The sequence below is a fragment of the Entelurus aequoreus genome, linkage group LG23 (genome assembly GCF_033978785.1).
Source record: "Entelurus aequoreus isolate RoL-2023_Sb linkage group LG23, RoL_Eaeq_v1.1, whole genome shotgun sequence".
Classification (NCBI taxonomy): Eukaryota; Metazoa; Chordata; class Actinopteri; order Syngnathiformes; family Syngnathidae; genus Entelurus; species Entelurus aequoreus.
This window is the reverse complement of record NC_084753.1, coordinates 11,059,898-11,074,897: the sequence shown is the minus strand read 5'-3', so window position 1 is coordinate 11,074,897 and position 15,000 is coordinate 11,059,898. Positions and strand designations below refer to the sequence as shown.

Genomic DNA, 15,000 nt, shown 5'->3' with positions numbered 1-15,000 from the left:
TCTGTGTGCATTTGTTGCAATGCTCCGAGTGTTGTTGCGGGGAAGCGCACGGCAGGGGAGGGTGCATGACAGCATGGCATGATCTCATCTCACCTTCTAGTCTTACAGATTTTTGGTGTGTTGCGTAACGTGTGTGCAGCCAACATGCAGGCACCGAAATGTTCTCACTTGACCTTTTGCACGAGTGCTCATTTGTTCATCATCAAACCCGTCTTAAGGTCTCCAAATTTCAGACCGCTGCTAGAAAACCAGTGCGGACTCTGGTCTTTACACCGTGTATCTTGGCCTTTATCTGCAGCCTTGTTGCAGATTATAAGCATTTCTATCCACGATTGTTCGTTTTTGTCCTTCAAAGCAGCATGTTCCTGATTGCTTCTTGAGCACATTATTAAAAGGTCACTATTGCGCAACACTTTTTTTCCCCTCATGGTGACATATTAAAGCAACAACAGCAAACAGTGCTAGTGTGTTGTATTGGGAATGTTCTAATAAAGTAGTCAAGCAAAATTGTCTTAGATTTATTTGAGAAGTTCGATCATGCCAAAAAAAAAAGGAACGGTTCACATTCGTAGCAGGTGTGAAAGGAAAAGCGTGCAGAGTGAGAGAGATATGTCATTCTTTATACACAGTCTGGGAAGGGGAGAGTAGGCTCAGTTTGGAGGGGGGTGAGAGCGTATGATGCAACTCAGTGGAAAGTGCCCACACTGGGAACAATGTTTCATTGTTAAATGAGCAACAAAGGGGGAGAAGAGATACTTTCACAGTCAATGTGGACAAGGTCCCACACAGACCAGAATGTGCTTTCCGCACTGCACTATTGCAATTTACACAAAGGTGCATAAATGTTTTCCAACACAATGTCTTATAAAATAGCGCAATTTCAATTTTTAAATCTAGGGTAAGGCGGTACAACGATATCAATGTGTAATCGATATCAATAAAAAGTGCCTTTGATAATTTGGTTTCTTTGGTAATATTATTATTTTAGGCCATTAAGGTAGGTGACCATGTGGTTGCTTTTTGGTTCAGTTTGCTACAAACAATATATACATCTAAAAATAACCCCTGTTTTTTTATAAATAGAAAATAAACAAATACATCTATTATTATTATTTTTATGATTATCATTGTTTAAATTTTTTGGAATAGGCCATTAAGGTTTGAAATAAAAAATAAAACATAAACAAATCTATTATTACATTATTATTTTTGTTGTTATTAGTCTTATTATCATTATTACCATTATTATTATTGTTATTACTATAGGCCATTAAGGTAGGTGATCATACGGTTGATTTTTGGTTCCGTTTGCTACAAACAATATTTATATCGAAAAAATAAAAATAAAGTTTTTTAAATAGAGAACAAACAAAACAAACAAATCTATTATTATTGGTAATAATATTATTATTTTAGGCCATTAAGGTAGGTGATCATATGTTTATTTTTGTTCAGTTTGCTACAAACAATATATACATCTAAAAAAAAAAAAAGTTTTTGGAAATAAAAAATCAACAAAACATGAACAAATCTATTATTGTATTATTATTATTGTTGTTATTAGTCTTATCATTATTACCATTATTATTATTATAGGTCATTAAGGTAGGTGATCATATGGTGGCTTTTTGGATCAGTTTGTAATAAACAATATTTACTTCTAAAAAAAAAAAAGAAAAAAAAGTTTTTGGAAGTAAAAAAATTAACAAAACAAGCAGATCTATTATAATTGGTAATAACGTTATTATTATTTTAGACCATTAAGGTAGGTGATCATATGGTTGCTTTTTGGTTCAGTTTGCTACAAACAATATATGTATATCCTTTTTTTTTAAAATAAAAAATAAAAAACATTAACAAATCTATTATTATATTTTTATTTTTATTGTTGTTGTTATTAGTCTTGTTATTGTCATTACCATTATTATTATTATTATTATTATTATTATTATTATAGGCCATTAAGGTAGGTGATCTTCTGGTTGCTTTTTCGTTCTGTTTGCTACAAACAATATTTACATAAAAAACAAATCTATTATGATTATTAGGAGTGGGGGAAAAAATCGATTCGAATTCGAATCGCGATTCTGACGTTGTGCGATTCAGAATCGATTCTCATTTTTAAAAAATCGATTTTTATTTTATTTTAAATAATTTATTTATTTATTTATTTATTTTTTAATTAATCAATCCAACAAAACAATACACAGCAATACCATAACAATGCAATCCCTCATTGACATTATCATTAGACATTAAAATAAAAAAGAACAATAGTGTCAGAGTGGCTTACACTTGCATCGCATCTCATAAACTTGACAACACACTGTGTCCAATATTTTCACAAAGATAAAATAAGTCATATTTTTGGTTCATTTAATAGTTCAAACAAATGTACATTATTGCAATCAGTTGATAAAACATTGTCCTTTACAATTATAAAAGCTTTTTACAAAAATCTACTACTCTGCTTGCATGTCAGCAGACTGGGGTAGATCCTGCTGAAATCCTATGTATTGAATGAATAGACAATCCTTTTGAATCTTGGCAAAAATCTTACCCACACGATTATCAAATGTAATAGGAAAATTAATTCATACTGACCAAACTGGCTTCATGGAAGGTCGACAATTTTCAGACAATACAAGGAAATTGTTGAATGTTATTTACTATGCTAGAAGTCTCCCTTATCCCACAGCAGTATGTACTGTTGATGCGGAGAAGGCATTCCGCCGCATAAACTGCTCATTTATGTTTTGCACATTACGTAAATTTGGATTTGGAGATAATTTTATACAATGGATTAAGATGCTTTATACAAGGCCCATGGCATCAGTCAAAACCAATAATCATATTTCAGAACCTTTTTTGTTAAAAAGAGGAGTAAAACAGGGATGTCCTGCATCTGGATTATTATTTAATTTGGTTATTGAACCCTTAGCTGCAAAAATAAGAAGTGAAAATAATATTCATGGTATAAATATTGGCTCTCAGTATAATAAGCTATCGATGTATTGTGACGACATAATTTTTTTACCTGTCACATGTTAACTCCTGTCTTCTTTATATCAATAATGTCATCGCTGAATATGGCTGTTTATCAGGGTATAAAGTTAATTGGGACAAATGTGACATATTACCACTTAATAAACACTGCAAGAAATTACAAGTTCAGAACTCCAAAATTAAATTGTATTGCATTATTATGGTATTGTTGTGTATTGTTTTCAAAAAAAATTAAAATATTTTTTTAATTTTATTTTTTTAATCGAGAATCGTTTTGAATTGAAAAAAAAAAATCGATTTTGAATCGAATCGTGACCCCTAGAACCGATTTTGAATCGAATCGTGGGACACCCAAAGATTCCCAGCCCTAATGATTATTATATTACTGTAGGCCATTAAGGTAGGTAAACAAATGGTTGCTTTTTGATTCTGTTTGCTACAAACAATATTTACATCCAAAAATAACCCCTGGTTTTTTAAAAATAGAAAATTAACAAATACATATATTATTATTATTTTTATGATTATCATTATTTTTATTTTTTAGAATACGCCATTAAGGTAGGTGATCAAATGTTTGCTTTTTGCATCCGTTTGCTACAAACAATATTTACATCTAAAAAAAAAAAAAAGTTTTTTTGAAATAGAAAATAAGCAAAACAAACAAATATATTATTATTATTATTATTATTATTATTATTATTATTGGTAATCAGATGATTATTTTAGGCCATTGAGGTAGGTGATCAAATGGTTGCTTTTTGATTATGTTTGCTCCAAACAATATTTACATACAAAAAAAACATAACATTTTGAAATATATTATGATTATTATTATTATGATTATGATTATTATTATATTTGGAATAGGCCATTAAGGTAGCTGATCAAATGTTGACTTTTAGGGTCCGTTTGCTAAAAACAATATTTACATCTAAAAAAAAAAAGTTTTTTTGAAATACAAAATAACCAAAACAAACAAATCTATTATTGTTATTATTGGTAATAACATTGTTATTATTTTAGGCCATTAAGGTAGATGATCATATGGTTGCTTTTTGATTGTCTGCATCAAACAATATTTACATCCAAAAATAACCCCTGTTTTTTATAAATAGAAAATTAACAAATACATCTATTATTATTATTTTTTATGATTATCATTGTTTAAATTTTTTGGAATAGGCCATTAAGGTAGGTGATCAAATGTTCGCTTTTTGGGTCCGTTTGCTACAAACACTATTTACATCTAAAAACAATTAAAAAAAGACATTTTTTTGAAATAGAAAAAAAAACAAAACAAACAATTAAAATGATTATTTATTAATATTTTTATTTTTATTATTATTGTACGTTACTTTGTGGTTTTGTTTAATTAAACACTTTATATATACACTTTCAAACAATTGGACATTTTTTTACAATAGAAAATATATGAATGATCCTTATTACAGACCACCAAGGTAGGGGATCATATTGTTGCTTTAATATGTCACTTTTGTCCAATGATGGAATAATTTATGTATATTTACAATATATACATAAACATAGGTCACACTGACTATAGTCTGTCTTAAATTTATTGAAGGATTTGCCAGAAATCACAAATACTCCAACCATAGTGTACTTTGGTGCATGATTTTTCTCCTCTTGTAGTGAGTTTTTTTTTGTCTGACTCATAACAAAGGCCAAAGAAACCATCATAATGAAAAATCATAGCTTGTAATATACTTATTATGTCCGTGTGCATGCATGTCAGTGTACGCTGGCACTGTTCCTGTAATCTAACTTTGGCTTCTTTGTTGCCTCCCTGCGGTGGTCTACCTGGCGTGACCCTGTCCTTCCTTTCTCTCTGCGGACTTCTTCTCTTCCCCACAATAGGTAGAAACAAAGGTACAGCAGCTCCCTTTTCTACTGCTTCAAGTGTGTGTGTGTGTGTGTGTGTGTGTGTGTGCGCGCGTGCGTGTACCTCGGTGCTTCCGCTGCCAGGGGTCAATCATTGCTTCCGTGTTGTGTTCATTAAAATTGTCCTCGTCTGTGCCGTATGTACGACACACACGGTGAAAAATTGGGAGACGGGAGGATGTCTCCCTGCTAACGAGCGAGTGCTGTTGCGTGACAGATGAGTGATTGAGCGGAGATGGGAAAGAAATATGATGTCAGCGCTGAATGCTCAAGATGAAATGCCTTAATTATTGCCGTTTAACACAAACTGATGAGCGTCCGCTCCAGTGTGGATCACTCACTGTCTTTGCAAGCGGCGCATATTAATAACAGTGGGAAGATGTTGACATTATGTGGCCTTAATATATTGCAATTAAGAAGGCCATGTCCTCTTTGGTGACTTTTAGCCATTTTGTGTTAGAAGCCTTTCTTTTGGGATGATAAACTGTTTTAAATGGGTCGATATTGATAGTTATTGACATTTGTTTCAAATGTAACCTTCCTTGGATTATAAGCCTCTCAGCTATCAAGGCAGAAAATAAATGTCAACACTAGCATGGAAAACACTCAATGTAAACAAAATAGTCAAATGACATTGAACACTTAACAATAAGCTCTTAAAATGAAGGTGCAAAAATAAGGAATATGAAAACCTGAGAAGAGCTATTTTCTGCAGGTTTAGTGCCAGGATGTTACAGCTGTGCTCTAAAGGGTGAGTACAGGGCTAAGGTGGTGTGGTATTATGATGCCTTCCATTTGTACTGGGAAGCCGGAATTTCAACCGGAACATTGAAATCCCCCCCCCCCCCCTCGAGGTTGGATATCCGACTCGGAAAGTGGGAGCGTTCTCACCAACCTGGAGTTGGTTTCAAAGATGGCTGCTCTAGATGTAAACAATCATGTATAGTTTTTGCACTTCCAATTAGTTTTTGTCACAGTAAATCAACCATGTGTATTGTTGTACGTTTGTATATGGCAGTTCTTTCATTTAATTCATTTTTGTTTTGTAGGTAATTTTTATCAATCAATCAATCAATGTTTATTTATATAGCCCTAAATCACAAGTGTCTCAAAGGGCTGTACAAGCCACAACGACATCCTCGGTACAGAGCCCACATACGGGCAAGGAAAAACTCACCCCAGTGGGACGTCGGTGAATGACTATGAGAAACCTTGGAGAGGACCGCATATGTGGGTAACCCCCCCCCTCTAGGGGAGACCGAAAGCAACGGATGTCGAGTGGGTCTGACATAACATTGTGAAAGTCCAGTCCACAGTGGATCCAACACATCAGCGGGAGTCCAGTCCACAGCGGGGCCAACAGGAAACCATCCCGAGCGGAGACGGGTCAGCAGCGCAGAGATGTCCCCAACCGATGCACAGGCTAGTGGTCCACCCGGGGTCCCGGCTCTGGACAGCCAGCACTTCATCCATGGCCACCGGACCTATGCGACTCCCCCTCGCAAGGGACAGGGGAGAAGAGGAGAGAAGAAAAGAAACGGCAGATCAACTGGTCTAAAAAAGGGGGGGTCTATTTAAAGGCTAGATTATACAAATGAGTTTTAAGATGGGACTTAAATGCTTCTACTGAGGTAGCATCTCTAACTGTTACCGGGAGGGCATTCCAGAGTACTGGGGCCCGAATAGAAAACGCTCTATAGCCCGCAGACTTTTTTTTGGCTCTGGGAATCACTAATAAGCCGGAGTTCTTTGAACGCAGATTTCTTGTCGGGACATATGGTACAATACAATCGGCGAGATAGGCTGGAGCTAAACCGTGTAATATTTTATACGTAAGTAGTAAAACCTTAAAGTCGCATCTTAAGTGCACAGGAAGCCAGTGCAAGTGAGCCAGTATAGGCGTAATATGATCAAACTTTCTTGTTTTTGTCAAAAGCCTTGCAGCCGCATTTTGTACCAACTGTAATCTTTTAATGCTAGACATAGGGAGGCCCGAAAATAATACGTTACAGTAATCGAGACGAGACGTAACGAACGCATGAATAATGATCTCAGCGTCGCTAGTGGACAAGATGGAACGAATTTTAGCGATATTACGGAGATGAAAGAAGGCCGTTTTAGTAACACTCTTAATGTGTGACTCAAACGAGAGAGTTGGGTCGAAGATAATACCCAGATTCTTTACCGAGTCTCCTTGTTTAATTGTTTGGTTGTCAAATGTTAAGGTGGTATTATTAAATAGATGTTGGTGTCTAGCAGGACCGATAATCAGCATTTCCGTTTTCTTAGCGTTGAGTTGCAAAAAGTTAGCGGACATCCATTGTTTAATTTCATTAAGACACGCCTCCAGCTGACTACAGTCCGGCGTGTTGGTCAGCTTTAGGGGCATGTAGAGTTGAGTGTCATCAGCATAACAGTGAAAGCTAACACCGTACTTGCGTATGATGTCACCCAGCGGCAGCATGTAAATACTAAAGAGTGCAGGGCCAAGAACCGAACCCTGGGGAACTCCGCACGTTACCTTGACATAGTCCGAGGTCACATTGTTATGGGAGACGCACTGCATACTGTCAGTAAGATAAGAGTTAAACCAAGACAAGGCTAAGTCTGACATACCAATACGTGTTTTGATACGCTCTAATAAAATATTATGATCGACGGTATCGAAAGCGGCGCTAAGATCAAGAAGCAGCAACATAGATGACGCATCAGAATCCATCGTTAGCAATAGATCATTAGTCATTTTTGCGAGGGCTGTCTCCGTAGAGTGATTTGCCCTGAAACCGGATTGAAAAGGTTCACAGAGATTGTTAGTCACTAAGTGTTCATTTAGCTGCTGTGCAACAGTTTTTTCGAGAATTTTGGAAATAAACGGAAGGTGGGAGACCGGTCGGTAGTTTACCATGAGGTCAGGATCGAGGTTAGGTCTTTTGAGCAGAGGATGAATAACCGCTTTTTTGAATGCTAGGGGAACAGTGCCGGAGGAAAGTGATAAGTTTATAATATTTAACACTGATGGACCTAATAATACAAACAGTTCCTTGATAAGTTTCCCAGGAAGTGGGTCAAGTAAACATGTTGTTTGTTTTATCCCACTTACACGCTGTAATAATTCCTCTAATGTTATTTCATCAAAAATAGAGAGACTATTTTGGAGGGCAGTGTCCGTCGTATATACAGTCGTATTTGTGTTAATAGAACCCAGTTGTAGCTGGGATGCGTTGTCTTTAATCTCCTTTCTAATGAGTTCAATTTTCTTATTAAAGAAATTCATAAAATCATCTGCCGAGTGGGTGGAGCTACTGGGAGGAGTCCCTTGTTGGGTTAGCGATGCTACTGTACTAAACAGAAATTTAGGATCGTTTTTGTTGAGGCGGATGAGATTTGAGTAGTATTTAGCTTTAGCTAAGGTAAGCATGCGTTTATAAGTTATTAAACTATCACTCCATGCTTGATGGAAAACCTCAAGTTTAGTCGCGCGCCATTTGCGTTCCAGTTTTCTACATGATAATTTATGAGCTCTAATTTCTTCTGTAAACCATGGGGTGCGCCTTTTAGGGGCCCTTTTTTGCTTTAGCGGTGCTATACTATCAATAATTTCGCGCAAGGCATCGTCAAAGTTGTTAGTGAGTTTATCAATAGAGCCGACATAATTTGGGAATGGTGCTATTACCGAAGGCAGTAGGTCAGCAAGAGTCATCGTTGTGGCAGCATTAATGTTGCGGCCGCTATAGCAGTTATTATTATTATTAGCTTGTTGACAAAGAGTCAAAACTTCAAATTTTATAAGGTAATGATCGGACATTACTTTAGTATATGGAAGTATCATAACTTTGGAGGTGGTGACACCCCTGACAAGCACTAGATCTATTGTATTACCGTTGCGATGCGTGGGTTCATGTATTATTTGTGTAAGACCACAGCTATCAATTATGGTTTGGAGCGCCACGCACTGAGGGTCCGATGGGGTATTCATATGGATATTAAAGTCCCCCATTATGATTATATTGTCGGCGTGCGTCACTAGATCAGCAACGAACTCTGAGAATTCACTGATAAAGTCCGAATAGGGCCCAGGGGGGCGGTAGATAACAGCCAGGTCGAGAGGTAGCGGTGTGACGGACCTCATAGTAAGCACCTCAAACGATTTATATTTATTATTTAGGTTAGGGGTAAGGTTGAAATTTTCATTGTATATTAGTGCGACACCCCCTCCCCTTTTAAGAGGGCGGGCAACATGCGCATTCGTATAGTTAGGAGGAGATGCCTCATTGAGCGCAAAAAATTCGTCCGGTTTGAGCCAGGTTTCGCTAAGACCAATGACGTTAAGATTGTTGTCTCTAATGACCTCATTAACCAATAACGCCTTGGGAGACAATGATCTTATGTTTAAAAAGCCCATATTATAGGTATTGGGCTGTTTTGACGAGTTTTTGTTAAGATTATCCGTAGTGGCAATATTAACAATGTTGCGTTTATTATGCGTAGTGCACTTTAAATAGTTTCGACCATATCTAGGAATTGATATGACGGGAATTTTCCGATTGTTTGCTTGGTGCTGCAATAGACTGGACATATCATAATTTGCCACCTCAGTAGAATGCATGTCCACCTCTGACACAGACACAACAGAAAAAACATTATGTGAATTGTGTATTATTCTAAGAGAATTGCTATGCGTACATGGATTATCCAGCCTGGCGCTGGCTAGTTCTAGCTTAACTGACTCCTCACCCGGACTAACAGACATTGTAATTGCCTGTGACCGGGCTTGCTCTAGTGTAGTCAGTCAAGTGAGACTTAAATAGTAGTCTATGTTTCTAGACAGGATGATGGCGCCTTCCTGGTTAGGGTGAAGGCCGTCTCTCATCAGCAAGCCTGGTTTGCCCCAGAAAGAGGGCCAGTTATCAATAAACGTTAGTCCCTGCGTCCTACAGTAGCTAGCCAACCACTTGTTAAGCGAGACTAATCTGCTATACCTCTCATCATTGCCTCTCGCAGGCAGGGGGCCAGAGACAATTACTCGATGCCTGGACATCTTTCTGGCGAGATCACAAGTCCTGGCTATGTTTCTCTTTGTAATCTCTGACTGTCTCATTCTAGTGTCATTGGAGCCAACGTGTACAACTATATTCGCATAATTAGTGGTGCGATTAGCCTGTCGTACGTGTTTACTAGGCCTGTTGCGAGTTAGCTCCCTAAGATTAGCTTCAATGTCAGGTGCTCTGGCCCCGGGGATACACTTTATTGTGGCTGGTTTGCTAAGCTTTATGTTTCGGGTGATGGAGTCCCCTATAACTAAGGTGTGGTGCCCGGTAGACTGGGGTGTAGGACTAGCTAAAGAGCTAAATCTATTATGCGTCTCAACCGGTACACCGTAGCTTGTAGGCCGCTTAGGACTGCTACAAGCTGGGCTAGTTAGCTCGCTACAGCTAACGCTAGCAGATGTGTCCGCAACATCTAAAGTTACGACATTACTCTGCTCTAACTGGCGGACACGGCCCTCTAGCAGAGCCAACCTCTCCGTGAGTATGGTGCAAGACGCACAGGAAGCCATTACTCACAGTGTTTTCTGTCACCGAGTGAAGTTCCTGCTGTCCTCAGGGAAGTGGTCGCGGTCTGTAGGAGTAGCTTCTTACTGACCGGCGCTGCCTTTCTCCGCGCTAGCTTAGCAGCTGGCTAGCTGAGGAAAGGGTGGTGGGACAGAGATCGGGTGATTTGCAAGTTAAATAGTACCACTAAAAATGTTTGAGAAGTGATAAAGAAAGCTGTAGAACAATTAAAAGCACACAGATAGAGCGCTACTTAGCTTTTTCGCAACAGCGAACAGACGGCGAGCAGTCACGCACGGTGAACCGGACATATATATATATATATATATATATATATATATATATATATATATATATATATATATATATATATATATATATATATATATATATATATATATATATGCGTGTGTGTGTGTGTGTGTGTGTGTGTGTGTGTGTGTGTGTGTGTGTGTGTGTGTGTGTGTATGTATGTATGTATGTATGTATGTATGTATGTGTATATATATATATATATATATATGTGCGTATATGTATATATGTATATGTGTATATATATGTACCGTAATTTCCGGACTATAAGCCGCACCTGACTATAAGCCGCACCAGCTAAATTTAGGGGAAAATACCGATTGCTCCATATATAAGCCGCACCCGACTATAAGCCGCAGGGTTTTGATGTGTAATTACCGTAGTATATAGGGGTTCCTGCTACCACGGAGGGGATTGTCGGGACAAAGATGACTGTTTGGGAACGCAAAGCGTCCCGTTTATTAACAATAAATCTTTCAATCATTCAATCAAACTTTCACATCTTTGACATGGCGAACAGCATTCGTGCAGAGTACAAATAATACAACGGTGCAAAGTAATACAAAGTGCTCGCCTGTACGTTATCAAAATAACCAGCCTACCGGTATATGAAAAGTCAGTCTTTAATCATTGTGTCATCGTCTTCCTCCTGCGTACTAAAACCACCGAAATCCTCCTCGTCGGTGTCGGAGAAGAACAGGCCGTAAATAAGCCGCACCCTTGTATAAGCCGCAGGGACCAGAACGAGGGGAAAAAGTAGCGGCTTATAGTCCGGAAATTACGGTATATAAGTATGTATGTATATGTATATATGTATATATGTATATGTGTATGTATATGTATATATGTATATATATGTGTATATATATATATATATATATATATATATATATATATATATATATATATATATATATATATATATATATATTTGGATAGGGTCATATAAGTGAATGCTGTGCATGCTATCTCTAGAAAGTACACTCCACGGATATGTAAATGTAATATGTAAACACCATGCTCGGCCAGATTGCTTGTTTGACCCGTGCCGTCTCGGGGGTCATATTGAAGACGCTGGCGGGCCACAGTTTGGACAACCCTGGACCAGGAAGACAAAGCATTGTTGCCCATTTATAGCAACTTTTTTGGCTATATTTAGCAGACCCCTCTTAAAAAAAGTTACTTGTGACACACAGTGAGGAGGCTTTTGGACAGCAACATGTAAGCACATATTGCTCTTCTCAACGAGCAGCGGGTGCAGTTGTGGACCCTTTTCCAATTTCTGTCTCGTATGACATGAACATTTGTGTTAAAATGTGACACTTTGTCTCCCACTTTATTAGTGTATTTTTTCACTATTAACTGAAATCATAGGAAACAATGTTTTCCACTTGGGATCCATGGAGATTTCCTACCGTGGTTCCAATTTCATCCTCCTTTCCAAGGACACACATCTCCAATACAGCAGGTATTCAAAATCACTGATGCATCTAAAACAGTGGTCCCCAACCACCGGTACCGGTCCGCAGACCGATTGGTACCGGGCCGCACAAGAATTTAATTTTTTATTTTTTTATTTTTATTTTTTTTAAATTTTTTTAATGTAATCAACATAAAAAACACAATATATACATTCTATATCAATATAGATCAATACAGCCTGCAGGGATACAGTCCGTAAGCACACATGATTGTATTTATTTATGTAAAAAAAAAAAAAAAAAATTTTTTTTTTTTTTTAAATACACCCCCCCCCCCCCGGTTGACCGGTCCGCAGCTACAAAAAGGTTGGGGACCACTGATCTAAAAGACTATCAAAAAAAATATTTTTTTGAATTAATCGCAATTCTTAATCGATTATTTAAAAAAAAAAATATATATATATATATATTTTTAATATGTCCTGTGAAGCCACTCAGGCCAAATTCTATTTTGGCGGAGTCAGCTCTCAGTGCTGCTGGAGTGATTGCCAAGTGCCAAAGTGCAAAGTGCAAACTGCAAACGGGCACAACATCACGCCCGTTACATGGCAATGTTGGATTTTACATGAATCGATGCTAAGGAGAACCAAAAAAGTACCAGTTTCCGTGCCCATCCCTAATTATTGTATTGTATCGATCCGCCCATCCCTGTTTACGTTCAAGAGCTGGAGCTTAGCGGCTAGCTTAGCATTGTTTGCATCCTCCTACAGTGTGTAACATAGCATGTTTACCTATTCCTTGTCCATTAGTCCTCCAATGACACTTGTAAGAAACATTAATCATTATCACGATACGGCGCTGGGATAGCGGACCAAATTTATATAATTCATATCGTATTTCGTCTAAACCCTAGTTCTGTGATTCTTTAACTGTGGTTCGCCAAATAATCACTTGATTAAGTTACAGTGTTTTATTTTCCAATGATAAAACAGTGTTACTGTTCCAACTGTGTAATGTTACAATGGCCAAAATAAACACCGTAAATTAAAGACTTTGAACCCTGCGGCTTATAAAACGGAGCGGCTAATTCATGGATTTTTCTTCGCTTACGGCTATAATAAAAATAAGTTTAGAAAAAAAACAATCAAAAACTCTCAGAGGGTGTTTCATTGTTTGTGCTAAGGCGCTGCCTTTTGGACGAGTTTGCTCACTGCGTTAGCAACAGTGCTTTTTTAAAATTCCAACCGAGGTGTCGTTCAGTCTTCTAGCCATCCATAGCGTTCCTACGTGTAAGGATTCTTCATTCATCACGTTTGTACGTCCCATGTGTGATGTATGTAGGAGTGTTTTCATGCATATTTCTATGTGCTATCGTGATATAATAACACTAGCGTCGTTAGCATTAGCTAATATGCTGTCAAGTTTACGAGTGTCTGTGTTAGTATTATTTAATTACAACGGCAATCTTTTTGTTGTTGTTTCAGTTTCACAAATTCCACCGGGAGTTCACCAAAACGTCACAGTGGAGTTATTGAGTCTGTTTACCTGATTGGAGAGCTAGCTTCCGCAGCTAGTGGGTCCATGATGATGACTTCTGTTTTGTTTGATCAGCTGTTTTACTGCCGTGTTACAGACGCTGTTTAGAAACAATTAAGGTACGTAATCAAACATTTACAGACTTTTACTATGGAAAATAATTAATTTCACAACATATTTATCCAGTGCGGCTAATACATAGGAGGGGAAAAAAAATTCTCAAATTTAGTGGGTGCGGCTTATACGCTGATGCGCTCTATAGTTCGGACTTGTGTTGTCCCGATACCAATATTTTGGTACCGGTACCATTTTCGGTACTTTTCTAAATAAAGGGGACCACAAAAAAATTGCATAATTGGCTTTATTTTAACAAAAAATTTTTAGGGTACATTAAACATATGTTTCTTATTGCAAGTTTGTCCTTAAATAAAATAGTGAACATACAAGACAACTTGTCTTTTATTAGTAAGTAAGCAAACAAAGGCTACGGTACCTTTCAGAGGCGGTATAGTATCGAATAGGATTCATTAGTATCGCGGTACTATACTAATACCGGAATACCGTGCAACCCTAGTTGGGACACTACGGTAGTTTTTAATTAATACTTAGGCCTACAACGCTGTTGTATCTTAATGTTGGGATATACTATATGTAATACTTTTGAGAGCTAAGTCTTTTCTGAGGTGGTACCCGGTGAAAACAGTTTGAGAACCACTGCCCGAGTATGAATAGTCGTGTCCTGTGACAGACTGCTTAGCCAGTTCAGGATGTAGTCTTCCTCTGACCTGAAGTCCGCTCCACAATCTGAGGACAAAGCAGTATACAAAATAAATGGAGGAATGTTACTAGTTCGATACAATAAAACGCTGGAGTAGAGCAAGTACGATTGGAACTTTATGCAGCATCTAAGTCAGGAGTGTCAAACTCATTTTAGATCGGGGGCCACATGGAGAAAAATCTACTCCCAAGTGGGCCGGACTGGTAAAATCACGGCACGATAACTTAAAAATAAAGACAACTTCAGATTGTTTTCTTTCTTTAGAAATAGAACAAGCACATTCTGAAAATGTACAAATCATAATGTTGTTTTTTTTTTTTACACTTGCATGTTGCGGTTGATAGTATTCTATCTTTATTTTTCGTTATTTATACTTTCTGAATGATAATGTTCATCGGTCAACTCATTGGTGTTAATATTCAATCTATCAAGATAAAAAATAATATCAAAATCAAATTACAGGATGTTATTAATGTAGTTTGCTCATTTT

At 37.4% G+C, this 15,000-nt stretch overlaps 1 protein-coding gene across 2 annotated transcripts in view; it reads left to right on the top strand.

Annotated features, from left to right (window-relative positions):
* LOC133640407 (neurexin-3b) overlaps positions 1-15,000 on the top strand; it is an 869,211-nt gene that overhangs the window by 63,448 nt on the left and 790,763 nt on the right. The window lies entirely within an intron of this gene.